This window comes from Natator depressus, chromosome 1 (assembly GCF_965152275.1).
Source record: "Natator depressus isolate rNatDep1 chromosome 1, rNatDep2.hap1, whole genome shotgun sequence".
In the NCBI taxonomy this organism is placed as follows: domain Eukaryota; kingdom Metazoa; phylum Chordata; order Testudines; family Cheloniidae; genus Natator; species Natator depressus.
In genome coordinates, this window is record NC_134234.1 from 274449269 (window position 1) to 274476327 (window position 27059).

The window sequence follows — 27059 nt, forward strand, 5'->3', positions numbered from 1 at the left end:
TCAACAGCATGAACATTCCACATTAATGGTTTGCTTTGTGTCCCAGAGCAACTCAGCACAGCACGCAATGGCTGTCAGATACGGTGCTTTGAAAGAGGAGGGGCTCATGTCTCCAGGGCAGCCGCATTCGAAACAATGAGCGGAACGGTCACTTGAGGCATTATGGGACAGCTCCGGAAGCCAGTTACAGCGCAGAAAGCAATTAAGTGTTCACACTGGCAATAGAGTGCTGGAGCCTCTGCACAAATAGCCTCATGACTCTCGTCAAGGTGATTTTTTTGCAGCGCTGCAACTGAGGAGTTTCTGCACACAGAGTGGCGTGGCAGTGTGTACACATCTGAAGTTTGAGTGCAAAAAGCTGCTTTACTGTGCAGAAACTTGCCAGTGTAGACAAGCCCTGAGTAATGTAGGTTTTGGGAGAAAGTATACCATAATGGTTCAGGAAGGGGTCTGTTGGTCAGTATCCTGGGGTGTGATCTTTGGCCCCTGTTTACCAGGTGAAAGGGCCAGAATGGCAGAAGGGGGCCCTAAAAGCCCTTCATCTAACGAAGGGAGGATTCTGCTGGCTCAGTCACTGGGCGGGGAACACAGCCATGAGGCTGTCTCTCGAGGACCTCCCTCACAAACCCAGCACTTCATATAGAAGCTTAATTATTACTAATTTTTGCTTGTGTCTTGGCGTCAATCTGCACCTTATCAAAGTTTCTGGATCTTACTGTACACCACTTTCTTTTTTTAAAGAAGTGGTATACTTAAAGATTTGTATGTCAGGGGAATTGAAGCGTTTTTTGAAGACTTTTCTGGACTGAAGTCTATTGGTATAGCTCTTTAGTGAATTTTAGCTGTAGGTATTTTCATAACTGGTAATAAATTGTGTATAACGTTTTGCCTTCTGCAAGATACCTATCCTTGGAGTATTCCTGGTAAGCTTTTAGTGTTGCTTAGAAAGTTTTGGGCCATTTGTTTTCTGGCTCAAAGCTTTCCGAGAAAAAGCATGCCACCATATTAATTTAAATGATTTATATATGTATGTCAGAGATGTTCAGCCCATGTAGCCTTGTGCCTTAAAATAGCAAGTATTGAAGGAAAAATTCTGCAGGATCCCTCAGTCACTAGAAGCCTGTAATGCCTCTGGCATAGATTTGACAGATGTTAGGAACAGAATACACTTATTTGTTCTACATTTTGAGAAGATCAAACAGAATTTATTTTATTTTAGATTTTCATACTTTAAATTAGTCATCAAGTTTCAGAATGACCTAATTTTAAATTTTTCAGCAAATAGATTCCATGTAGAAATCAGTGTATTTTCAAAATAGTGATAACTGGAATGCTGGTTTTAATGTTCTTGCTTTCATGCATTTAATATATGATAAAATACTAGACATAATGTTGGTATTTGCAGATACTGGGTGAAATTCTGACCCCATTGTAATCAATGGGAATTTTACCATTAATTCAGTGGGGCCAGGATTTCACCCAACTGCATTTCATTTGCACTCCTTAATTTTTGCTTTTAATTTTCTGTAGCACTAGGTAGATATTGTGTATTATTTTGTGTGATTGTTCACATTTTAAGCATATTTATTTGCCTGTGTTCATGACTTTTTTGAATTTGCTTTCTGAAAATATTCTAACAATTCTAACATCTAACAATGTTCACCAGACCTCTGTTTTATAAAGCCATCATGTAGAATATTCACAGAAAATAAGTTCTAATTTGAAATGGCATTTACATCAACCTGATTTGCACAGCCATGCGGTGGCATCCAGTCACCACAGACTTGTTCCCTGACTACTACAGGCTTTATCACTACATGGTGAAGGTCTTGTCTATATTGTAGAAAGCAAATGATTCAGGGGACAACTATTAATTATTATTATTGTTATTTATTTTTATTTCTTATCAGCAAAGGGCAGAAAAGGTCCAGTCAAAACTATAGAAAGTTCTCTGAATGTCCCAAAAGAGGGGGAAGGGTGGCACCATCTGAGCTCGATTTTACCCACACACCCACAGTGTAGCAGTCCCTGCTTTGGCTGCTCCTGCTGCTTCTGACTAAAGTCTCAGATGGGTAGTAACTGGGTCCTAAGACACAGTTCTGTTTGACACTGTTTGTTTAGACAGACCCTTTGTGTCATCACAGTCTGTATTGTAGTTACCTAAGTCACCTTGTGGTGTTTTCAGGAATGTGGAAAATGTGTATTTATAGAGCCTGCTTCCTGACAACAACCACTTGATTATGTATGTACTCCTTCCTTATTAGTAAATGTGTAATGAAGACTCTGAGACCCATATACCTATGTGAAATTCATGGCACTTTTAGAAGTCACACTTTGTATTAAGAGAACACTTATTAATCCTTTATAAACTATTTATAAATAATTAATAGCTGTTATAAGTGTATTACAGACATGAATAGTATGTTATAGATAGCTCTAAGCGCATCAGAAGAAGGAGATACAAAAGGTTATAAGCCATAGTTATAATCAACCTGTTGAACTTTGTAATAATCTGTAGCACTTATTAAAATATCAGATAATCATTTATTAACCCATTATAACCTATCTATACTGTTAATATACAGTAAGAGTTCTCAACCTTTCCAGACTACTGTACCCCTTTCAGGAGTCTGAATTCCGACCCCCACCACCTGGGGCTAAAGCATGTAACTTAGCTTTTTTGGGGCCTCATGTGGGCACGGGGCTCCAGGCAATTACCCTGCTTGCCACCCCCTTACGCCAGCCCTGCACTTACGACCCCACTAAACCTGTCCCGTGACCTCCCCTGGAGCTCACGACTCCCAGGCTGAGAAACACTAATCTAGATGAGTTGATTTACCCCTGGAAGATCTCTGCATACCCCAACTGCTACTCATACCCCTGGTTGAGAACCACTGATATATAGTATATATAGTAATCTTTTGGGAGGAGTACTGAATATGTAAAAATATATTTTGTTTTTGTAAATCCAAATATTAAAAGCTGTATTTTAATATATCTAACAAGGTTTTGCTTGTGTGAATATTCACTTTCAACTTAACTCAGCTTTGAGAATTGTAATGACGCTTTTTATTTTACCATATTAATGGGTTGGTGGGGTTTCTTTAATATCTTGTTTTGTAAAGGAAGAAACGACTAGCAAGATGGTTCTAAACATGTTTAAATATTTAAGATGAGATGTTTCTGTATGATTAATAGATCCTCTATAATTGTAGATTTGTTTTTGCTTTTTCTTACAATGGTAGCAGGGTACAAAAGATTATAGTGATATATTTCATAATTACATTTTCATAGGAAACATTTGCTTTTTAATGATTGGGGGAAAAGAACAGAAATGAAGTCAAAGTATATTTTGAAAAAAAATATGATTTGTTTCAGTCTCCAGTGTGCTTCAAACTGTATTTGTAATTTGTTTTCAATTCACTATCAGATGTAAACTAATAAGTTTACACAATTGAAACATGCTGTTATATAGATTTGGGTTATGGGAACAGAGGCATCAGACAAGAGAGTTTGGGGAGAATAGCTGTAGATTCTGTCCTTGGAGGTAGAAGGCTGTGGTTGTTATCTCAAAAACAGATTTAGTATACCCCCAGAATAGCCTACTGATTGTCCCCTCCCAGGTTTATCAAAGGCTCTCTTAAAACAGTCCACCTGTTATGACCACATCAGTCTGTTCTCGTCAAGTATGGGTCTCGAGGGTGGCCAAGGAATATGATGGGCTTGCCAGGGATTCCCTGTTTCAGAAACTCCACAGAACAGCTCAGACCTGTTACTCCTAGGAGACATGGACACAGCCTTCCAATAAATGATTGACACAAGCAGTGTTCCAAAACAAGGCACCCTTTTAATGGTTCAAACAACAATTCCTGACACAATAATAATCTAAAACATAAATCCCTTATAACAAGTTAAAGGGGACTCCAAACCATATTGCTTTATGGTTGAAACAATGTTAAATGGTGCACCCTGCTTCAGATGGTCAGTCTTCCACAAGTCGCTGACAGCAGTTCTTAAGGTCTTACATATATACATTCCTCTTACAATCAACACACACATTCATCTTTATTAACCCCTTCCCCCCTTCCCCCCCACACACATATACACATTAACACTATAGTATAGCAGTGGCTATAGCTATAACTTTGTCTGACAGACTTACTCGGATGACTATGCTGCCCTGTCTCTCCTGTGCGTTCTCTCAGAATTCCTTTCTCTCTCTCTCTTCTCAGTTGTCTCCTCAACCTGTCTCCTTAATTGTTAGCTGTCAACTAACACACTGATCTTTATACTGTTTTTCAATTCTATTTTTACATGACATCATCCTACTTGTTTACCTTCTTTTACTAACTGCCAGTTCTATTTTTAGACTAGAAACCGCTATTTAGAAACCTCACAGTGTTATGATCTGAAGCATTGTTGCTTACCACCTTCCCCCCCAACACCAATTTGGTTTTCCTACAAATCCTATATTTAGCACCATGTGATCTACAGCTTCCAACTAATGGTGGAGTGACTCTGGTTTATTCACAATGGAGACCAAACATACAACATGGAGTCTGGGGACTTCAAAATGGGTTTTCTCTGTATCAGCGGTGACTGATGTGTTTGGTCTGCCTGTGGTTGTTTAGTTGACTGTTTGTTTGTTCTTTGTGTACTGGCTGCATAGCTGAGCTATGCTAAGAGGGAAGCCTTGGTATAAAAAGCCAGGTAAACTTGAGAGCTGCTAACGGAGGCAGCTAACGAGAGTTCTGGAAGGAGTTTAGAGACTGAGTGAGTGGATTTCCTTCCAGGTTCAGCACTACATGTGATATCATGGTGGCCAGCAATGGAAGAGCGGTGGTGACCTGCAATAGATGTGCCACATTCTTTCCTGAATGAAGCGAGAAGGTATTTCCTGTGCAAGAAGTATAGGTTGGTGGCTATGCTGGAGGAAAAGATTTTTGGATTGCAGGTGCAAGTTGAGATGAAACTGAGAATCAGAGAAGCTGAGGAGTTCCTAGATAGCCAGGTTCAGAAAACACCAATACCCCAGGTTTAAGGGAGCCTGGAACTGGCCACCAAGGCACTCAAAAGAGAGGAAATTAGAGAAGAATCACCAGAGGCAAGAGGTCAGGATAGCCTTCTATACAGCTGAAGCCAGATGAGGATGTGCAAGCTGTGGCTACCAAAGAGAAGAGAAGCAGAAGGAATTCCACACAATTAAAAGTTTCAAATCGATACCAGGTCCTCTGTGTGGAAATTATGGAAGACACTTCTCAAGATCCAGCAAGTCCAAAGGAACGGAGAGATGTATAGGGCACACACTATGCGTTGCGGCTCAATCCAAGAAACTCAAACTGGCCCTCAAGGAGTTCTCCAAACATCTGAGGAAGAAATAAATGATCCTTGTTGGAGTTTCAATACTCAGAAGAATAGAAAGAATATTCTGTAAGGAACAGGTAAACAATGGGGTGGTGTGCTGCTTCCCTGGAGCCAAGACTCTAGATATCACTCTAAGATTGGATAGGCTTCTGACATTGATGGGCCAGGATTCATTGGTGATGATTCACATCAGCACAGTGATATATATACAGCATCATGGGATATATCACAGAAAACAGATTACTTCAGAGAACTTGAAAGCATGTTGAAGAAGAAAATCCAAGCGATCTTCTCTGAGATCCTTCCTGTCCCATGAGCAAATGAAGATAGAAGGTATAAGATTCTGGAAGTGAATCAATGCCTAGGGAAGTGATATAGAGTTAAGTGTTTTGGTTCTGTGGAACATTGGTCCACCTTCTATGGAGAAAGGGGGCTGTGTAGTTTGAATGGCCTCCACTTCAGCAGAATGGGAACCAGTCTAACGGGGACAGGCTGGCTAGAGTAGTCAGGAGGTTGTTAAGCTAATAGAAAAAGAGGATGGCAAGAACAGTGAAGATATGAGCAGTCAGCACAAAGTCAAGATGTTGAGAACAAAATGAATCAAGGAACCAAAGGACATGAAGAAAAAAAAATTCTTGAATTGCCTATCCACTAATGCTCAGATCCGGATAACAAATAAGAGGAATTGGAATTGCTTATTTATGAGCATAAATTCGATCTGGTTGGTATTACTGAAACCTGGTGGGATGAGTTACACTATTTGTCATGGCCGAGTTGTAGGCAGCCAGATCTAGTGGTCAGAGCTGGAGTTGACAGTCATGAGTCAAGAGTCAGTTGGGTCAGCATACAGGGAAATCAAATGCAGCAGACAAACTGGAGATCAGAACCACAAGTCAGTAACCAGTCAGGCTGGGTCAGGATGCCAGAGGCAGGAGGCAAACCAGAGGTCAGAACGTCAAGTCAGAGGTCAGGAGGCAAGCCAGATCAGGATGCTAGGAAGTCAAGACAGGGAAGCAGGAGGTATACAGTCCAGAGCAGGGTGGATCCCAGTTGTTCACACAGCTTTCTGTTCCTGTAGCTGGCTTAAGTAGGGCCATTGGGCCAATCAGCTGATCTGGGGCTCTCCCAGTGGGATGTCAGGGGTGGAGCCTCAAACCTGGGCTGAGCTTCATGGGTCCTGGCCAGCAGTTGTCAGCAGACTTCCAAGTGGCGGGTTGAAGTGTTGGCTGCTCCTGGGGGCCTGGGTTTGAGTCTCATGGGTCATGACATTACTCCCTCCCCTAGGGGCACCCTCTGGGTGACATGGATCCATGTTTCTTCGTTCCTGTGGAAGACCCGAACCAAGGCAGAAGAGTGAACATTCTTCGTTGGCTCCCAAGTGTGCTCCTTTGGGCCATAACCTTCCCAGTAAATCAGGTATCACAATTTACTCTGCTTGACCTTAGAATTAAGGACTTCATGGACAATGTACTCCTTCTGATTTTGTACATGTACTGGTGGGGATGGTGATTGGGCTCTGTGAGGAAATGTGTTCTCAGTGTAGGGTTTTAGGAGTGAGACATGGAATATGGGGTGGACTCTAAGAGATCGAGGGAGCTGCAGCTCAAAGATGTCCAGGTTGATTTTTTGCTTATTCTGATATGGGCTAGTTTCTGAGAGGGTCTGACTCTGTGGAGGTGCTCTGTACAAAGTCGTACCTTTTGTCCTACACAGTAGGCTGGGCCTTGGCTCCTATGCTTCTCTGCATGCTTTCTGTAGTCCTCCTTTGCCTTCTCAAGGTCCTCCTTTGCCTTCAACTCCTCTTGAGTATGATGGATGTGCTGTAGTATGTCCAAGGCCAATGGGTTGGAGGAGAATGTTGGTAATTGTGACTAAAATCAAGCGTGATATCCATAGTTAACAAAGAAGGGGCTGTGGTCTCTGGATGCATGGTCTGCATTATTATATGAGAAATCAACATGTGGTAATAGTGCAGAACCATCATTCTTGTGATGGTTAGTGTAGCGTCATAGGTATTGCTCTAGGATCTAGTTGATTCTTTCCGTTTGACCATTCGACTGAGGATCGTAGGCAGAGGACAGGTGCATGGAGACCCCTAAAAGATGTAGCCAGAAGCTGGCAGGTAACTGAGACCCCCAGTCGGAGGTGGCATGATCTGGGAGGCAATTGAAGATGGACTACATTGCTTATCCAGAGCTGGGCAGTTTCCCCTGTGAAGGATAGACCTATGCAAGGAGTGAAATGGGCCATTTTCGAAAAGTGATCCATCACTGTCAGGATGGTCATGAAGGCACTGGATTCTGGTAGTTCTACCTCAAAGTCCAAGGAAATGGTCTCCCAGGGCCGAGATGGGGGTGTCCAGGAGTTGGAGGAGGCCACAGGTTTTCTGGTGTGGGATTTTGGTAAGGGCACACACCTGGGAGGAAGCAACACAGGTCTTTATTGTGGGGTGCATACAGGGCCACCAGAAGTATTGGGACATTAATCATTGGGTTTTATATTTCCTCAGTAACCTCCCAAGATGGAGTTATGGCACAACTGAAGAACCGCCACCTCCTCAGGTCTGGGGGGAACATAGATATGGTCCCTTATGGATGTGATCCGGGTATTATGTGGTTCTCGGTTGATAATGTCCATCTCATCGGGGGAACTACAGAAACAGAGGCAGAGTGGATGAGCATGAGCAGGTCCTGCGGTGGGTCACATTGATGAAGTTATGGGACTTAAGAATGTTGGCTGATTCATGGATCAGAGCTATATCTTCAGGACAAGGTGTCAGCCTTGCCATTTCTAGTTCCATGGAAGTAGTGTTGGGAAGTTTTCCCCTAAATGTATGTTTAATGTTGTTAATGTTAGCGCTTATGTTTGAATTAATGTGTTTGCTGTAATGATTAGTACAAAATGAGTTAATTATGGAACAGAAATCAATGGACGCCATGATTCAAGATGGTGTTGTACCATAATGACAACTCAGACTCCATGTTGTTGCTCCTTCTTGTCAGAACTTTCGCACCTTTTCAAACTAGTGGCGGGAAAAGAGCAATGGACTCTTAGGGGGCAGCTAGAACCAGCTCAGACTGCTAGGTTCGCGCCACTGAGCCTATAAAGAGGGCTGCATGCCTGAGCATTCTTGCTGTCCATCAGAGCAGCAGCCAGGTATCATGTTGATTTGCGCGGACATCGAGGATCTCCTCAGTGACTCCGGACCCACACCATCAGCCAAGAAGACATCACTTACTATCACTTATGAACTATAACACCTACCTATATCCTGATTCCAGTGACGTCTTTATCTGCAATCCTGGTTCCAGTTGATCTTTGCTGACGATCCTGTGTTCCTCCCTCCCGTAGGCCAAGTCAGGCTGCGAAGCTTTGTTTGAGGTCCAAGATTCGGAACCCACGCTGTCAAGCTACAACAGGACACACCACCATCAGCTGTTTTGTCTTACCTGAAATTGTCTCCTCTGACTCAGAACAGTATTGGGGTAGTTTGTGTTTTCCTTTTGTTTAGTTTAAATATAGCCAAAGTTAAGGGTTGTATGGGTCTCCAGGCTTCACGTCCAATTGGGGCAGCCACACTTGCATTTTTATTGGATTATTTACTCTAGTTATCATTCCCCTATCCCTGCTATTGTCAATTTCCTTAATAAATCTTTGTTAACTGTTTTTGAAGCATACACATCTCTCTGTCTCTTTTCTGTCATACATGAGAGGGTGGTGGGTGGACTGACAAACTGCTTCCACAGATGATCAGATATTGTATGCCAGCCCAAGTTCCTGACCCTGTTGGCTAGGTTGAACGTTAACAATAGGTCAAGGTAATGTTGAACTGGGAGAAGAATGGGGTCCACCAAAGCTGTCATTGGTTTATGGCCTTAGCCCTACACGGATACTCCAGATTCTAGAAATCAGTAAATACTTGGACCAGATGCTGGGTCCCTTCCAAAATGTGTCACCATTCTTCAAAGTCAGTCTTGATTGCCAAGACCTCTTTGTCTAAGATTTCAAAGTAAGTTTCCTCAAGTAATAGGCAATGGGGTGCAGTACTTGCTTGGGTCCATGCCTCTGGGAGAGGACTGCCCCAATCGTTGTGCTAGAGGCATTAGCCTCTAAAATGAAAACTTGCATCACGCCTGGGTGGGCCAGTGCTCGAACAGTGGTGAAGTCACACTTTAGCTGTTCGAATGAGTGCTTGGTCTCAGGCAACCAGTAGAATTAGATGTTCTCCTAGAGCAGGGCAGTGAGTGGCTCAGTTTGTTTTGAAAACTTTCAGATGAACCTCCAGTAAAAATGTGCAAAGTCTAGAAAATGTAGATCACTCACACTGTGGGGAGCTGACGAGTCACAGACACCCTAGACCTTGCGTGGGTCCATCTTGATTCTTTCCAGGGACAAGATGAAACTCCAGAACTCAGTCTAGGACTGATCAAATGCTCATTTTGTGTGTTTTGTGTAGATACCATGTTGTCACAGTCTCTTCAGGACTGTGCAGACATGAGTGGTGTGTTGGTTCAGATCATTCAAGAAGATCAATATATTATCCAAGTATACTACTACAAACTGGTCCAGTAGGTCATGTAGCATATTGTTAATGATGTGCTGGAATGTTTCTGGGATATTAGTCAATCTGAATGGCATGACTAAATATTCAAAGTGGCCATAGTGAGTTCGAAAGGCAGTCTTCTGCTTGTCCCTCTCTCAGATACGGATGAGATTGTAAACTCCCGGGAGGTCCAGTTTAGTGAATATGTGGGCAGACCCCACACAGTCCAACAACTTGGGGATTACGGGTCATTTGTAACAGTTCTGGATTGTCACCTGGTTTAGGACTCAGTAATCAAGGCAGAGCTGGGGGCTGCCATCTGTCTTTTTTTTTACGAAAAGAACTGGGGCACCAATTGCTGAAGTTGACCTGTGAATGAACCCTCAGGCCAGGTTCTCTTGTAGGTATTCCTGCAGTACTGCCAGTTCAGGCTTGAGGTACAAGGTCCAGAGCTGTTGTTCAGACAGCTTCCTTTGCCTGTTGCTGGCCAGTGGGCCAATCGGCTGCGGTGGGCTCCACCAATGGCACATCAGTGGCAGAGCCTCAGACTGGGGCTGGACTTCATGGGTCCTGGGACAGCAGTTGTCAGCAGGCTGCCAAGTGAAGGGTTGAAGCATGGCTGCTCCTGTAAACCCTATGGACCTGGGTTTGAGGCCTGTGGGTCATGATGAAATCATGGGAATATTTAAATCAATGGTTATAATCTATTGAGGAAGGATTGAGTGGGCAAAAAGGGAGAAGGAATAGCACTCTATGTCAAAAATAGCATTACCTGTTTCCAAGTCTCTGATAATTTGGAAGAAAATTATCCTGAATGCTTATTGATCAATGTGCTAACTGATAAATCACAAAATGGGGTACTAAATGGTGTCTGCTACAGACCATCAACTCACACTGGGGAACAGGATGACCAACTCCTTAGGTACCTATATATAATGTGTAGGAAAAAGAGCTGCGTGATCATGGGAGACTTCAACTGAGTGACATATGCTGGAGGTCTCATGCTGCCAGTACTAAAACATACTTGGAATTTCTAACTCAGAAAGTGTTTTAGCCAACATCGGCAAATTCTATATTAGATCTTGTCTAAACCAATAAAGAGGAATGGATCACAAAACTGAAAACTAGGTACCAGTGATCACGTTGATCACATTCATCATGGGCAAGGCCACTAATATATATACTTAGTGCTTTAGTGGGGCCAGTTGCACAAAGCTGAAAACAATTATGAGCCAAATCAACAGGGAGGAAGAATTTAATCAGAAAAATGCGAATGATTATTGGGAATCATTTAAGAACACTGTACTAGATGCCCAAAAAGCCACAATCGAGAAAGAAGGGTGGTACTGGTGTAAAAAAAAATGGTTTAGATAGGAAGTGCAGGCAGCTGTAAATATATATAAAACAAATGGAAAAAAGAGGAAGTTAATAGCAATAACTATGAATCAGAAGTTTAAAATTGTAGCACGCAAAGGGACACAAGGAGAAATCTATGGCCAACAGAGTTAAGGACAATAAGAAGGCATTTTTAAAGTATATTAGGAACTGTAACAGGGTGGCTTGTCACAAGGGCTGGAGAGTCCAGGGCTAAGCCAACCTGAGTACAGAATGGGCCCCACCTGAGAGGAATCAGGTGATTACTAGGTAAAAGGTGTCAGGCTTAAGTAGTGATAAAGCTCAGCTGAGGAAAGAGCTGGAAGGAGGTTCTTATACAGGCTTGAAGCAAGAAGTGTCAGTGAAGGCGGGCTAGCCCAGGAAATTGCCAATATAGCTGTAGAGATTTCAGGGAGCAAGAAGGCTCCTGCAGGGCCTTGAATTTGCAGGAGAAAAGTTCTCCAGGTAGGGAGACCTGAGGAGAGACACTGACTAAAAGCAAGGAAGAAACTGGAATAGCTCTCCAGGCAGGAAAGCCTCACAGGCACCCTTCTCAAACAGCAAAGAGGCAGAGAGAGTAGGTTTTGTTGTTGTTGTATTAAGACATTTTGGGACTTTTAGTTTTAGTTAGGACAACTGTGACCCCAGATGAGGTGGACTAATGACCGTGACTATACTATTTAACTTTTTTTTATCAGTACCCTGGAAGAAAATATAAAATCATCACTGATAAAGTTTGCAGATTACACAAAAATTGCGGGAGTGGTAAATAATGAAGAGGGCAGGTCACTGATGCAGAGAGATCTGGATTGCTTTGTAAACTGGGCACAAGCAAACAATACGTCTTTTAAAATGGCTAAATGTAAACGTATACATATAGGAACAGAATGGGGGACTCTATCCTGAGAAGCAGTGCCTCTGCCTCCTAGTGGATCATCAGCTGAACATAAACTCCCAGTGTGATGCTGTGTCCAAAAGAGCAAATGCAATCCTGGCATGTATAAACAGAGGAGTCTTGAGTAGGAGTATTTGGTACTGGTGTGACCAGTGCTGGAATACTGTGTCCAGTTCTGATGCCTACAATTCAAGAAGGATGTTGATAAATTGGAGAGGGGGGAGAGACGAGCCATGAGGATGACTAAAGGATTAGAAAACATGCCTTATAGGCATAGATTCAAACCACTTGATCTATTCAGCTTAACAAAGCCAAGTTTAAGGGATGACTTGATTACAGTCTGTTTGCTTTGATACTTGGAAAGATACTGGAACAAATTATTAAACAATCAATTTGTAAGCACCAACAGGATAATACAGTTATAGGGAATAGTCAGCATGGACAAGAACAAATCATGCCAAACCAACTTAATTTCCTTCTTTGACAGGCTTACTGGCCAAGTGGATATAGAGGAAGAAGTAGGTCTGATATATCTTGATTATTAGTAAGGTTTTTGATACAGTCCTACATGATATTCTCATAAGAAAATTAGGAAAATGAGATCTAGATGAAATCACTATAAGGTGAGTGAGGAACAAGTTGAGGGACCATACTCAGAGTGGTTATCAATGATTCACTGTCAGGGTGGGAGAGTGTATCTAGTGGAGTCCCAGAGGAGTCTGGTACTGTTCAGTGTTTTCATTAATGACTTGGATAGTGGAGTGCAGATGATAATTTGCAAATGACACCAAGTTGGGAGGGGTTGCAAGCACTTTGGAGGACAGGATGAGAATTAAAAACAACCTAGAGAAATTGGAGAATTGGTCTGAAACCAACAAGATGAAATTTAATAAAGATAAGTGTAAAGTACAACACTTAAGTAAGAAAAATCAAATGTACAACTATAAAATGAGGAATAACTGGCTTGCTGGTAGTACTGCAGAAAAGGATCTGGGGTTAAGGTGGATCACAAATTGGATAAGTCAACAATGTGATGCTGCTGCAAAACAGGCTAATATCATTCTGGGGTGTATTAACAGGAGTGTCATATGTAAGACACAGGAGGTAATTGTCCCAATCCATTCAACATTGGGGAGGCTTTAGCTGGAGTACTGTGTCCAGTTATGGGTGTCTCACTTTAGGAAATGTAGACAAATTGAAGAGAGTCCAGAGGAGAGCAATGAAAATTATAAAAGTTTACAAAATCTGACTTATGAGGAAAAGCTAAAAAAAAATTGGCATGTTTAGTCTTGAGAAAAGAAGACAGAGAGGGAACCTGATAAGAGTCGTCAAACATATTAAGGGCTGTTCTAAAGAGGACTGAGATTGATTGTTGTCCATGTCCACTGAAGATAAGACAAGAAGCAATGGGCTTAATCTGCAGCAAGGAGATTTAGGTTAGATATTAGGAAAAACTTTCCAACTCTCAAGGTAGTTAAGCTCTGGAATAGGCTTCCAAGGGATGTTGTGGATTCCCCCTTTATTGCAGGTTTTTAAGAACAGGTTGGACAAACACCTATCAGGGATCGTCAAGGTTTACGTGGTTCTGCCACAGCACAGAAAGATGGACTTGATAACCTCTTGAGGTCCCTTCTGGCCAGGGGTGAAAGTAAGTTCAGTGACTTACTGGTATGCTGGAGCCAGCTCTGGCCCCCGGAAGGGGCGAGGCCTAGAGCGGAAGGGGCGGGGTTGAGGGGGTCAGAGCCAACCCCAGCCCACCCCATAAGGTAAGTGCCACCCCCCGGGTAGCAGAAGCAGCAGCCTGGGGCTCCGGGGGCTATTTAAAGGGCCCAGGGCTCCCCTATTCTACCTCCCCAGCCCTTTAAATAGCTGCCAGAGTCCCGGGGAAGTGGCGGGGCTCTAGCAGCTATTTAAAGGACTGGGGTGGCAGAGGCAGCTGGAACCCCAGCCCTTGAAATAGACCCTTGAGTCCCCCCCGACCCTAGGGGCCCAGGGGCTATTTAAAGGGCCCCGAGCTCCCCTGCTTCTAGCGCCCCAGCCCATTAAATAGCCCCTGGAGCCCTGGAGTAGCGGCGGCGGGGCTCCGGTGGCTATTTAAAGGGCCAGGGAGGTAGAAGCAGAGGAGCCCCGGGCCCTTTAGATAGCCGCTGGAGCCCTGCAGCCGCTGCAGCGGGGCCCTGGAGGCAATTTAAAGGGCCTGGGGCTCCAGCCACTGCTGGGAGCCCCAGGCCCTTTAAATTGCCCCCTGGGGAAGCTGGGCTGCCCCAGTACGGTGCACCGGCTCCTGCCGGTACGCCGTACTGGGCTATACCGGCTTACTTTCACCTCTGCTTCCAGCCCTACATTTCTATGAATCTATAAGCACCTACCTTGGGAACAAATATTTAAATTGGGCTCTTCAATCCTGAAGAGAAAGGTATAATATGATCCAATGGCTAGAATTTGAAGATGGACAAATTCAGACTGAAAATAAGGTGTACATTTTTAATGGTGAGAGTGGTTAGCCACTGGAACAATTTACCAAGGGTCATGGTGGATTCTTCACCACTGATAATTTTTAAATGAAGATTGGATGTTTTTCTAAATAATATGGTCTAGGAATTATTTTGAGGGAAGTTCTGTGGCCTATATTGTACCAGAGGTCAGACTAGATGATCATGGCTGTCCCTTCTGGCTTTGGTATCTATGAATCTATGTGAATGACCTGGAAGTTTATTTCCATTTTATATGCACAATCTGTACCTGAGATGATTTAATTATGCATTTTAATTACATTTCAACTTAATTTAATGACTTTACCATTTGGCATTTCTCTCTCTTGCACCTGTGTGCTCTTTCTCTCTCAGTGCTGCTTGGTTGGGGGGAAAAAATAAAAACAAATTGCAATTTTTGGGGGGACAGTTTGTTTTGAAGTTTTGACAAATCAGACTCCAGGGCATTAAGCTGGGCACCCAGAAGATGAGGAACACACATAGTGATCACCTGTGAAAAGTTTGGTGTAAGAGATGTGCTCACTATCACATAAGAAATCACCCAGTTCCAGTCTCCCACTTCAGCTCCCAGTCTGTCGGTATGCCAACCCAGTTCCAATTTCCCCCCATGCTCCAAGTCCAGTTTCTCTCTTCCCTGACTGCTACCCTCCAGTCCCAGTATTCTACCCCTTCTACTCCTCTCCCAACAGCTATGGTCCAGCTCCCATCCCCTCTTACTTTAAGTTAGGCTCCTTCCTCTTCTATGCTTCCTGGGTACCAGAAAGGTGGGGAAAGTGTCACTGAGAGCACAGGAAAGACAGGCTCTCTGGCCTGAGCCAGCCAGTACCTGCAATTGCAGGGAAAGTCCTGCTGAGGCCTTGTAGCCTTGGGCTGGAGCATGCTAAGTTTCTGTGGGGATGGTGCATGTGCACTGTGGTCACATATTCAAGCATGCTCAGTGCATACAGAATCATCAGGGAACTTAGCAGCTAAACTCTAAGAAGTCTCTTCTGATGGTATGCAAATTTAGAGTTTTCAAAGACTTATAACTGGGCCAAATTTTCATGGGGACAGCAAAAGGCACATTCCTGATAAAAAAGGAACCCCTGTCAAATTTCAAATCCCTCCCCCCCAAAGAATGGGGACACTAGAACTTCTCAACAGAACTGTTTATAAGACTTTTTTTTAACATGGCAACACCCATATTTGTTTCCCAACGTCATTCTTGGAAATGGTTGAAGCTTTTTGACTGAAACTTTCCAAAATAGTTTTGCCTGGGGGCAAACACCTGGCGTGGAAAATTTCAGCCCAGGTAGTTAAAGTTTGGCAAAGTTATAAGCAACAGAAGACTGCATCTTATGATGGAAAGCATCAGGCAGCTTTAACAGGCAGTGCTGCAAACTCAAACTATAATACCATGGGGCCAGTCCTGCTCCCACTGAAGCTAATGGGAGATACACATTACCTTTATTAGGAGCAGAAACGGACAACATGTGAGGTGCAACGCTGTCTGGCATTGTGCTAATTAACACTAAACTGAATCAAAGTCCTGAACTTTGGAGACACTCTGGAACCTATTTTGAAGCTTGGACCCAGCTTAACAAAAACGACACTGTGGGAACATCCTTGTATTTTTAAAGTGCTTGATTTTGTCTTTGTTTTAATAGTCTACATGCTTTCATGTGTTTGTAAGTAAATACATTAATTAAATCTGTTCTGAATGAATATTTCTAAAGAATATAGACACTTTTCCTGTCATTTAATGGACTCTTGAAGCAGACTCTCTGTACTGCAAAGCCATATGTAGTCATCTTATTATGGAATAAAGCCAGTTAAGAACATACTTTAATTTTCAGGTACATATAAAATATTCATCTTTTAAATACTTTTAAAAATGTAGTTCATGGGATGGGAGAGAAGGGGAAGACATCTGAATGCTTTATTCCCCCTAATATGTCTCAGTAAAAGGCTGCTCTTAAAAGTGCCCATATTTATTTCTCAAAGTGGTTTCATAATTCTCTCCCAAGATTAATGAATTACAAATTATACATGCTGGAGTACCTGTAGGGCTAACCTAAACTCAGGCAATCTGTGGAATAATGCCTCAAATAGCTGCAAATTAGTTATTTCAGCTTCTCAAGTGCGAGAAACCCTTTTTCCAAACTAGGCTTCTATATATGTTGAAATATATAGACAATGGTTAATTTTTAAATAAATGAGGATATATTGATCTTAAAACAGAACAGTATTAGCTTTAGATAATGCTCTATTTTTCTCCATGACTTTTAATCATCACAAACACTTTATTTACCTATTTTCTTTAATGTGTTTACACATTTCTTATATTTTATCACCATGAGAAAGCCACACTGATTTTTAACCTTTTAGAAAGCCTCTGTGTATCCATCATTATCTTGAGCTTCCCCCCCCCCTTTAACTGTTAAAAGAAAACAGCAGTGTAATATCTATCTTGGAAAGCAGTGACTCTGTAAAGGAATTAGGAGTCATAGTACACAAGCAACTGAACATGAGCTCCCAGCGCAATGATCTGGCAAAAAGGGCTAATATAATCCTGCTCACTGCTCCCTTGTTCATACAGTATATTCAAGGAGTAGGGAGGTGATTCTAGCTCTGTATAAGGCAGTGGTTTTCAGACTTTTTGAGCTGAGCCCCTTTGAGTTACAATTTATGGTCGTCTCCCTGCCACCGAGACAAAAATACATACAGACCAAAGTATGCTTGGTAGCCTACTTATAAACCTAACGGATTGACCTTAACAGAACTTTTTAATTAAATGGCCTACACCTGTCAGTTTCAAATACACAGATACTTAACATGAAGGGTGTGCCTCTTTCTCGGCAGACAGTTTATCAATTTGTGGTGAGATTTTGAAACAGTTACTCTGAGGTTGTCCTCCACTTCCAGTCTCGGTACTTTGTCTTTAGCACAGCCAGAAAAGAGAATCCAATCTCTCTCAAATAAGATGAACCAAACGGTGAAAGAGCTTTGATCGCATATTTTGACAAAGCTGGATATTCTGAGCCAACTTTCAACCAAAAATCCTGCAAACACAGTTTTTTACATTGAATTTCCAGTGTCCTATCACTCTGAAGTTCAGTCAGCTTTTCCTGAATCTCATTTGAGAGATGGGACAAGGTCACTGCTTCAGCTACAAAAGGTTGGATAATCCAGTCATTCAGGGGTGCATTTCCTTTGGGAAAATATTTATCCAAACTGGCTCTGAGAGAAGTCAAGTGATTCTTGATTCTGTTGCCGGCACCCAGTGCCGAGAGGCTAAACAACAGCTTGGGTTGGTTCGCTACCCGGTGTGCTACAGCCAATAATCACAACGGGGTGGAGAAGCAGAAAAGTTTATTTGCAGCTGCAAAAAGGTACAGGGAGAATAGAATCTCAAATCCTGTAAACAGAGCAGGAAGTTACACAGGCTTTTATACATCCTTTTTCCCAGCATACTTATCCAATAGCAAGCTGCCCTAAGTATCCATATAGCCAGCCAATCCAGTTCCCAGCTAGTTCCCTTGTTCTCCGTATCATTTGTTAAACTATACATAAAGCTGCTTTATTCAGCATTTTTCTTCCATATCTGCCCTGTTTGGCCTTGTTTAGTTTCAGGCAGTCTGACTCCGCAACATATTGTTGCAGATCCTCAGCATAACTGCTGCGAGTGCCTCCGGGGGGGGGGGCCAAGGACACTTGGGCCTAGTACGCAGAGCTGCTGCAAGTGCCTCCAGGCGGGAGGGAGCCAAGGACACTTGGGCCTAGTGCGAGGGGGCTTCATCAACACTTGTGGTCTTCCATCCCCTCGAGTTACCTAGTGGCCATGCCCCAGTGTCCCCAACAATTGGCTGCACGACACTCAATAGTTCAGATTCTGTTTGGTTTAAGCATTGCATTCCCATTAACTGATGCTACCAACAAATCTATGTTTTCCAGAGATCTAGCTTTCTCTTGAATGCAGATATCTTGTTGTGCCTGTCAAAAATATTACTTTCCTCTCCTTGTAACAAGACATTTAGAGCAGTGGCGGATTAATGATTTTGCCCGCTCCCCCGCAGATCGCCTCCGCTCCGCCTCCGCCTCCTCCCCTGAGCGCGCTGCCGGGTCCTGCTTCTCCCCGCTCCCTGCCAGTGCTTGTGTGCGAAACAGGTTCGTGAAGCAGGGGGGAAGAGGGGGAATGCGGTGTGCTCAGGAGAGGAGGTGGGGCTGGGGTGGGGATTTGGGGAAGGGTACCAATAGGGGAGGGGGAGGGGAAGGAGTGGAGTTGGGGTGGGGCCAGGGGCAGAGGGCGCAAACCGGCACTGAGGGAAGCAGCCTCTGGCTGCTATTATAAATTTGCTGCCCCTGCAAATATGCCGCCCTAGGCCTAGGCCTTGTCGGCCTAGGCGTTAATACGCCGCTGATTTAGAGAATTCAGTTTGTCAAAAATATCAGCAAAGTAAGCCAAAAGCACAAGCCAGTGCGGATCACAAAGTGTGTCTGTGTTGCTGAAATTCAAATCCACTAAAAAAAGTTGAACTTCATTTCTTAGTTCATAAATACATTGCAACACTTTCCCCCCACATAGACACCTGATTTCAGTGTGAAACAACAAAGCAGCATGCTCCACTCCCATTTCTGCGCAAAGTATTGCAAAGAGATGTGCCTTTGTGGGATGCATCTTGATAACGTTCATGATTTTAATGGAACTAAGAACATCAGTAAGTTCGCAATCCATGTTTTGAGTTGCAAAGGCTTCGTGGTGTATCATGATATATGTGGAGCAATTTCAGACACTTCAGCTTTCGAGCCTGCCCTACCTCCAGACACAGAAGGAGCTCCATCTGTGCAGATTCTAATGCAGGCTTCCCACTTCAACTCCTGAGAAGTTAGGAAGTCATCAAAAACATTAAACTGTTCAGATCCAATTGCACGCATCTTAACTGGCTAGCAGAACAAAATATCTTCCAATATTGATATTTCATGAGAGTTTCAAATGTAAGCAGTTAAATGAGCTTCTTTTCATATATCCATTGTTTCATCCTACTGGATTGCAAATAACTGGATTGCAATCAACAGATCAGCAGTGCCTTTTTATTTTCTGACATGTCAGAGATTTGGCAACTGAATGTGTTGTCTGACAGCGGGATCATTTTTTAACTTCTCTACTGCACTGTCACCAAGCATCGTCTTGCAAATGTCAACTGTAGCTGGGAGAATCAGCTTTTCCCCAGTTGTGTAAAGCTTTTTATTCTTTGCAAATTGTGGTTCGCAACTTGATATGATGCTTCTAAAGCACTTGCAGGGGTGGATACTACATTTTTCATTGTGCTTTTTGTTTATAAATTTTTTGCAGCTTTCATTTGAAAAAAAAATCGCTGTTCTTTCCTACAAGATCGCTATGGTTTGTTTCAAAATGGCATCTTAATTTTGTTGGCTTCAGGCTATTGTTTGCTAAAGTTTCTGCACACACTACGCATTGAAGCCTACTTTCTTCATTAACTGCATTGGAAGTGAAACCACAATCCAAATATGCTTCATCATATTTTCTTGTTTTTGCAGATTTTTTCTCTGTATCAGCTTTAGCCATTTTAGCTTCTGGCTTTCTTTTTGGAACACTCCTACCTTTTGGCAATAAGAACGAATCAATGTTCCTTCTAATTTTTTATATCCATGTGCAGAATGAATTTTATTATGTGCACCAATATGGAGGTGATATATGTCAGGGGTGAGGCCAAGGGGTTCGGAGTGTGGGAGGGGGCTCAGGTCTGGGGCAGAGGGTTGGGGTGTCAGGGTGTGAGGGCTCGGACTGGGGGGTGTGGGCTTTGGGGTGGGCCTGGGGATGAGGGGGTCAGAGTGTGGGAGGGGGCTTAAGGGTTGGGACAGAGCATTGGGTGCGGGGGAGGAGGGTGGTGAGGACTTCAGCTGGGAGTAAGGCTGGGATGAGGAGTTTGGGGTGCAGGCTGCCCTGGGGCTGGGGTCCCAGGACTCCCCCCAGACCTCTCCCTGCCGGCAGCAGCAAGCTCCGGGGGAGGGGCAGAGGCCTGCGGCAGCCCTGCATGCCCCAACTTGCTCCCCGTCCCAGTCCGCGCCCACCGCCTACCTTTCTCCTCCCCAGGACCCTGTGGCTGCGTGGCCCTTTATAGCCTGCGGCCGAGCACCTTAGAGGGAACTTAGGTACCAATCCATTTTTCACCACAGAATGATATGAAAAAATATCAAAGTCCCCAGCAGAATAAACACTGCACAACTGCTTGTGGTAAGGACAGCATATGATACTAAACTGGAAGGCGCAGGGGCAGATTAGGGTTTTGTGGGGCCCCTACCCATCCCTTCTGCCTAAAGTCCCCCCTGGTCCCCTCCGGTGCTCTTGCCGGGAAGCAGGGTTGGGGCATGGGGGCTTGCTCCACCCACCCAGAGCTCCAGCTGGGTTGTGGGGTCAGGGGCTCATCCTGCTCCACCTCCCTGGAAGTTCCTCCATGCCCCCCAGGGGGGCACACCTCATAGTTTGAAAACCTCTGGTCTAGGGCACAGGTGAGACTGATACTAGAATACACAGTTTTGGTGTCCACATTAAAAAAAATGTTCGAAAACTGGAGAGCATGCAGAAAAGAGTCATGACAATGATTCAAGGGCTGGAAGAAATGGCTTATAGTAGGGGAATTCAGAGTTCAATCTGTTTAGCTTATCAAAAAATGAATGAGAGGTGACTTGATTACAGTGCATAAGTGTACTCTCATTCATGGGCAGAAAATACTGAGCAGCAAATGACTCTTGAAGCTAGCAGAGAAAGGAACAACAAGAACCAGTGGGCTGGAAACTGTAACTAGATAAATTCAAATTAGAAATGAGGCAAACATTTTTTACATTCTGGGTGATTAACAATTGGAAGAAATTATCAAGGGAAGTGATGGATTCTCTGTCTCTTGAAGTCTTCAGATCAAGACTGGATGCCTTTCTGGATGATAAACGTTAGCCAAACACAAGTTATTGGGCTCAGTACATGGGTAATTGAATGAAATGTAATGGCTTGTGATATACAGGAAGCCAGGGCTTGGCTATACTTGCAAGTTAGAGCGCATTAAAGCAGCCCCAGGAGCCCTAACTCACAACCCGGCCACACTGGCAAGGCACGTAGAGCGCCTGGACTCTGCAGCTGGAGCGCTCCTGGTAATCCACCTCCCCGAGAAGCATAAAGCTTGCTGCTCCCCACCTGAAACGCCTGGGTGTCAGTGTGGATGACGTGTTGCATTACTGTGCTGTGACTGGCCTCCGGAAACGCCCAATAATCCCCTGAAGTCAAGTGGCCACTCTTGTCATTGTTTTGAACTCGGCTGCAGGCATGCAGATATCCCCTTTCAAAGCTCCGTTTCTGACAGCCGGCTGCTTATCTGCTCCAGGACAAAGCAACCCATTACTGTGGAATGTTGCTGTTGTGAGTGTGTGTGAGAGAGAGGTGGTGGGAGGAGGGTCTGCTGCTGTCTGAACTTACAAGACAGCATGCTGACACACTCTCTGCCCCGCCAAAAAACACTCTCTCTCCCCCCACATACACCCAACACACTCTTGTCACACTCCACCCCCCCATTTGAAAAGCACGTTGCAGCCACTTGCACACTGGGGTAGCTACCGCAATGCACTGCTCTCTGTGGCCTTGCAAGAGCTGCTAATGTGGCTACGCCTGTGCGCTTGCAGCTGACAGTGTAAACACACAGCAGCGTTTTCCCTGCTGCGGTCTCCGAAGGCGGGTTTAACTCCCAGTGCTCTACATCTGCAAGAGTAGCCAAGCCCTTAGATGAGATGATTTAATGGCTCCTTCTGGACTTAAACTTTGTGAATCTTAAACTCTATAACGTTTTTCTAATTGCTACATCTATTACATGGCATCACTCTTGAAATGCCACTTGTGGCTATTCTGCCACTCTTACTGCTGTGCAGTGAGAAGGTTTCTGCACACTGATCCCTAACAGAGAAGCACCATGTAAATCACCCCAGCCCTGTATCAGCATCTTTATGGATGGATCAGAACATACAGGAATTGCTGGATGGGATCAGATCAGTGGTCCATCTAGTCCAGTACCCTGCCTCTGTCAGTGGCCAGGAACTTCTGCCTCAGGAGAAAAAATGTGTTCACTGAAGTACGACAATGCCAAAAAAATCTTCAAGTTCATCACTGTCTGAGGTAAAGTTTCCTTCTAACTTCCATAAATGAGAGATTTGTTTATGCCGTGGATCATGAGGAATCTTCAGACTCGTGGCTACTAAGGCAGGAGAAAAGACTGGGAAGGAAGGAATGAAACAGAATGATTAAGGCAGAGGGAGGGCAAATGGCAATACTGTAGAGTTAGAGCATAGGGAAATAGGTTGAAGGGAAAAGAGAATGGGTCCAGGTGGTGACTGAGCCAGTGGAAACCCAATAACTGTAATAGGTGAAAGGGACAGATCATTTTGGGGCCAAAGAGTCATACTTGGAGCTGAGGTGGGGGTGGGGAGTGGAGAGTCAAAGCAGAGTAAAGGTGGGGAAACAGAGCCAGAAGAGAAGAAATAAAAGGGAACGAGCAAATAAATGCACAGAAAGGGGAGAGAGAATGAACAGGGCTGAAAAGTGGGAAATGGAAGCAGAGAGAAGATTTTGAAAGAATGGGGAGGAAAAGAAAAGAGAATACATGCAAAACCATTCACTTCTAAAAGTTAGTAAATTCTCAATATTTATTTTTATGAACAATGCATTTTAGGGTATGTAGGACCTTGAAAACAAGTTTGAATTTTGAAGTATGGCACAATGAAAAGCCAGTGAAATGCCTTAAAAGGGGGGGGATAACAAGGTCAAACCAATAGGTGGGGAATAATTTTGACAACAATATTTAGACCATATTAATTTTGAGATCCATATAGACATATATATTGAGATCAGTATAGACATCCATCTAATAGTGCCAAGGATAGTCAAGCAATGGTGGCTGCTCCCCACCATCACAAACTATGTCTGCTGAGAAGGGGGGAATGCTCTTAAATGCAGTAAATTTATGCATGAAAATTCCCAGGATCAAACTCTTGGCATGCTTTAAGTGCTTTTATAGCTGTCTGTGGCTGATCAGATTTTTCACCAGTGTGCATATTCCAGTACTAGAAAATCTGTGAAATCATTGCTGCATATAAAACAGAAGGCACTGCTGGTTCTAGTCAGCAGCCAAATGGACTTGAGGGCTTTATTTAATATTCTGTGAGCATATTCTTAAAACGTCAGTGAATATTTTAGACACTTCACTACACTTCTGTGCGTCACTTCATGTTTTTAGTTTTTGTTCTGAAGTGCAAATACATGAGACACCACTGAAAAAACCCGTGGTTGCCACTGTACTAGTTCTCTAGCTTCTTTTGATTCATCATAATAGCTCATCATGGCAATTGTTTCTCTATATGCGTATGCATTCACTTTGTGGTGAAGGTTGCTGAGTGAGGCTCATCTTCCCTCAAGGGGAGAGCCACTTCTCTTTTCACCTCCAGCCCCACAGAAAATATGGGTAAACTGCCTTTATACCCTATCTAAATAAGCTTATGACAAGCTGTATAGATTGAGTACAGTTCAAAAGGCTTGCATACTTGGTCTCATTTTATGTCTGTATACACATAGAACTTGAAAGGCAGTATGAAACCATTAGCTATGGGAGACACCCATACAGTGTTCTACCATCTTAGTTAACCACAAAAAGAACAGGAGTACTTGTGGCACGTTAGAGACTAACAAATTTATTAGAGCATAAGCTTTCGTGGGCTACAGCCCACTTCATCGGATGCATAGAATGGAACATATAGTAAGAATATACACACACACACACACACACACAGAGAACAGCAACTTTTGCCATTTCAAAGCAACTTTAGAACAACCTCTATTGGAACTTGTTACAAAACAAGGACACACCCTGTAACTCTGACAATCTCTAAAACACATACACAAGCAGGTACACTTCCTTACATTGGTACTTAATTTCAGAAAGTGGTCAATTTACCGATCTGGGTCATCACCCAAGAGGAAGTCTGTATGTTACTTATCACCAAATCTTTTCTCAGCAATCAGCTTTCTGCTTAATTAGCACTGACTGCAGGAGTTGACCCTGCAAATGTAACCCCGGTGCCTAATAGGGAGATATCTCTTTCAGAGATCTATCTGAGGGGTGATGGGTAGGAGTGAGTTGTGTCTGGGTCATTGTTGCTAGGCAGATGCATCACCTGAACCTATTCTCTTTTTCCTTAGCACGCCACATCCAGAAGTTTCTGGAATTGGCTGTGGTAATTTTGGGTATGCTCAATAGGTTCCCTGTAGCTGGACTCAGACTCCATGAAGACAAGCAGTCAGGGCAGCTGCTTTACAAAAGCCACTTGCACTGTGTGAGTTGGGAGAAGCTGAGCCCAAGAGCAGAAAGCAGGCTTTTTCCCTAACTCTGAAACATTTTGCAGCAGGTTAGTGATATTGTTAACCCTCCAGCAGGGAAGCCCTGGCAGTCTTAATTATAGAAAGGGGAAATTGGGAGGGAAAAATAATTTCTTTTAATTGTATACTTCAAATGTTTGATTTTAGCCAGACTGCTTTAATTAAATTGCCTCAACTAGTCTGATTCACCAACTGTTCTTTAAATGTGATAACGGGGAAAGAATAATTTATTTTGCTCGTCTCAATTTTGTATTTTTCTTGTAACAGATTTTTATATATATATATATATATATATATATATGCAACCTTTAGTAGAGGGGTCTCTGAACTTTATTGGGAGTGTTCCAGGGAAAAGCTTATGTGTTGCAATCTAGCCTTAGAGACTACAACTCCCATGATGCCTTGGGGAAAGAGGTTCACAATCTGCAACTACAACAACTTGCTATTCAGGGAATGGAGCCATCCCAATGCACTGGACTTGAACAGATGAAATGTTAAAATTTGGGACACTTTCTTGATGGGGGGAAGAAGGGGAGGAAATGACACAGTCCAGGAGAAACTCATAAAATAAATGCATACCTGCCTGTCATTATCTTGCATGTTGAAAAATCCAATAGGGCTTGAACTCTTTAGCCTTGTTACTTTGACATGCCACTTGATCATTTTTGTAAGAACTCACTATATAGAGCATTAGTTCAAATAATTTGTACTCTTATACTGCTCCTATCTTTCACAATGTATCTTGAACATATCCACTTGTTTTTGTTAACCCTTGCATCTGCAATAAACAGATTATTTAAAAATAAATTCGCAAAAGGTCTATACATTCATCTACTGTGAATTCCTGTGAAACTCTATTCTTATTTTTATTAAGAATGAATTATCATACATATTGGAGATGGAAAAAAGCCCATTAGGTTATATGGTCTCTGATCCTACAGAGCTGAAGTCAGTGGGAGTTTTGTCACTGAATCGAATGCTTTCGACAATAGTGAGTACATATTCACATAGTGCTCCATTGGGGGTACTGATGTGAGTGAGTTCTCACTAGTGTGTGAAAGGGTTGCACAATCTAGTCCAATGTGAACAAGATCAAGGCTCCTATCCAGTTCCCTGCTGATGCAAGTGTGTTTTGTACTGTACATTTAGTTCATGCTGAACGTTTGTTTGTTTTTTTTAAGGCACCACAAGAAAATTAGAATGGAATGTTGCTAATACACCAGAGGGTGAAATTCACCGCTGTGCAGAGGGCTAGCATGAAGTCATAAGGGCACTTACATGGTGCATAGGCTTTGTGCCACCCCTCTCCATAGGGTTGAAATTCACCATCTAGTGACTAGGTGACGCATTTTAAATGACTGAAGTTTGTGACTTAGCAGACTGTGACAGCATGTTGAAAGCTGGCAGGTGAGCCATCTGATCACTTGGGCACCAGTCAGTTCCTGAAGAAGGCTGACTGGGGATATGCCCCTCATTAGCTGATCAGAGTGGGAGGGCTGATGGATCAATTGGTCATCAGCTGAAGGGTATAAAAGAAGACACAGGAAGGAAATACAGGGGAGGATTTAGGTAAAGTAACCTTAGTATGCACCCAGTTTGTAAAGAGGGGGAGACAACTGTTTCTCCCTAGCCCTGTGGGAAAGGGCTAAAAGGCAAGAAACACTATAAATATTTTGCTACACAAGACTCTATTGATGCTGGTAATGGGCCTATAAATATCTCATATGAAGTTTCAGAGTAACAGCCGTGTTAGTCTGTATTCGCAAAAAGAAAAGGAGTAACTTGTGGCACCTTAGAGACTTGGTTAGTCTCTAAGGTGCCACAAGTACTCCTTTTCTTCATATGAAGTTACTACTTACTGGACAGAGTCTGAATCGTTTCTGGGGCATCAGAGCATGGGGATGAAGCGTACCCTGTTACACAAACCAACCTAAGGACAACACAGTACTATCTGTACTGCAATCATTACTCCAGTAAGTG

At 43.3% G+C, this 27059-nt stretch overlaps 1 long non-coding RNA gene across 1 annotated transcript; it reads left to right on the forward strand.

The window, feature by feature from the left end:
• The first annotated feature begins 221 nt into the window (after positions 1 to 221).
• On the forward strand, positions 222 to 8024 carry LOC141986609 (uncharacterized). Its single transcript, XR_012639336.1, has 3 exons — positions 222 to 406; positions 6649 to 6780; positions 7874 to 8024. It is a non-coding gene; the product is annotated as an uncharacterized LOC141986609 (long non-coding RNA).
• Positions 8025 to 27059: the final 19035 nt, after the last annotated feature.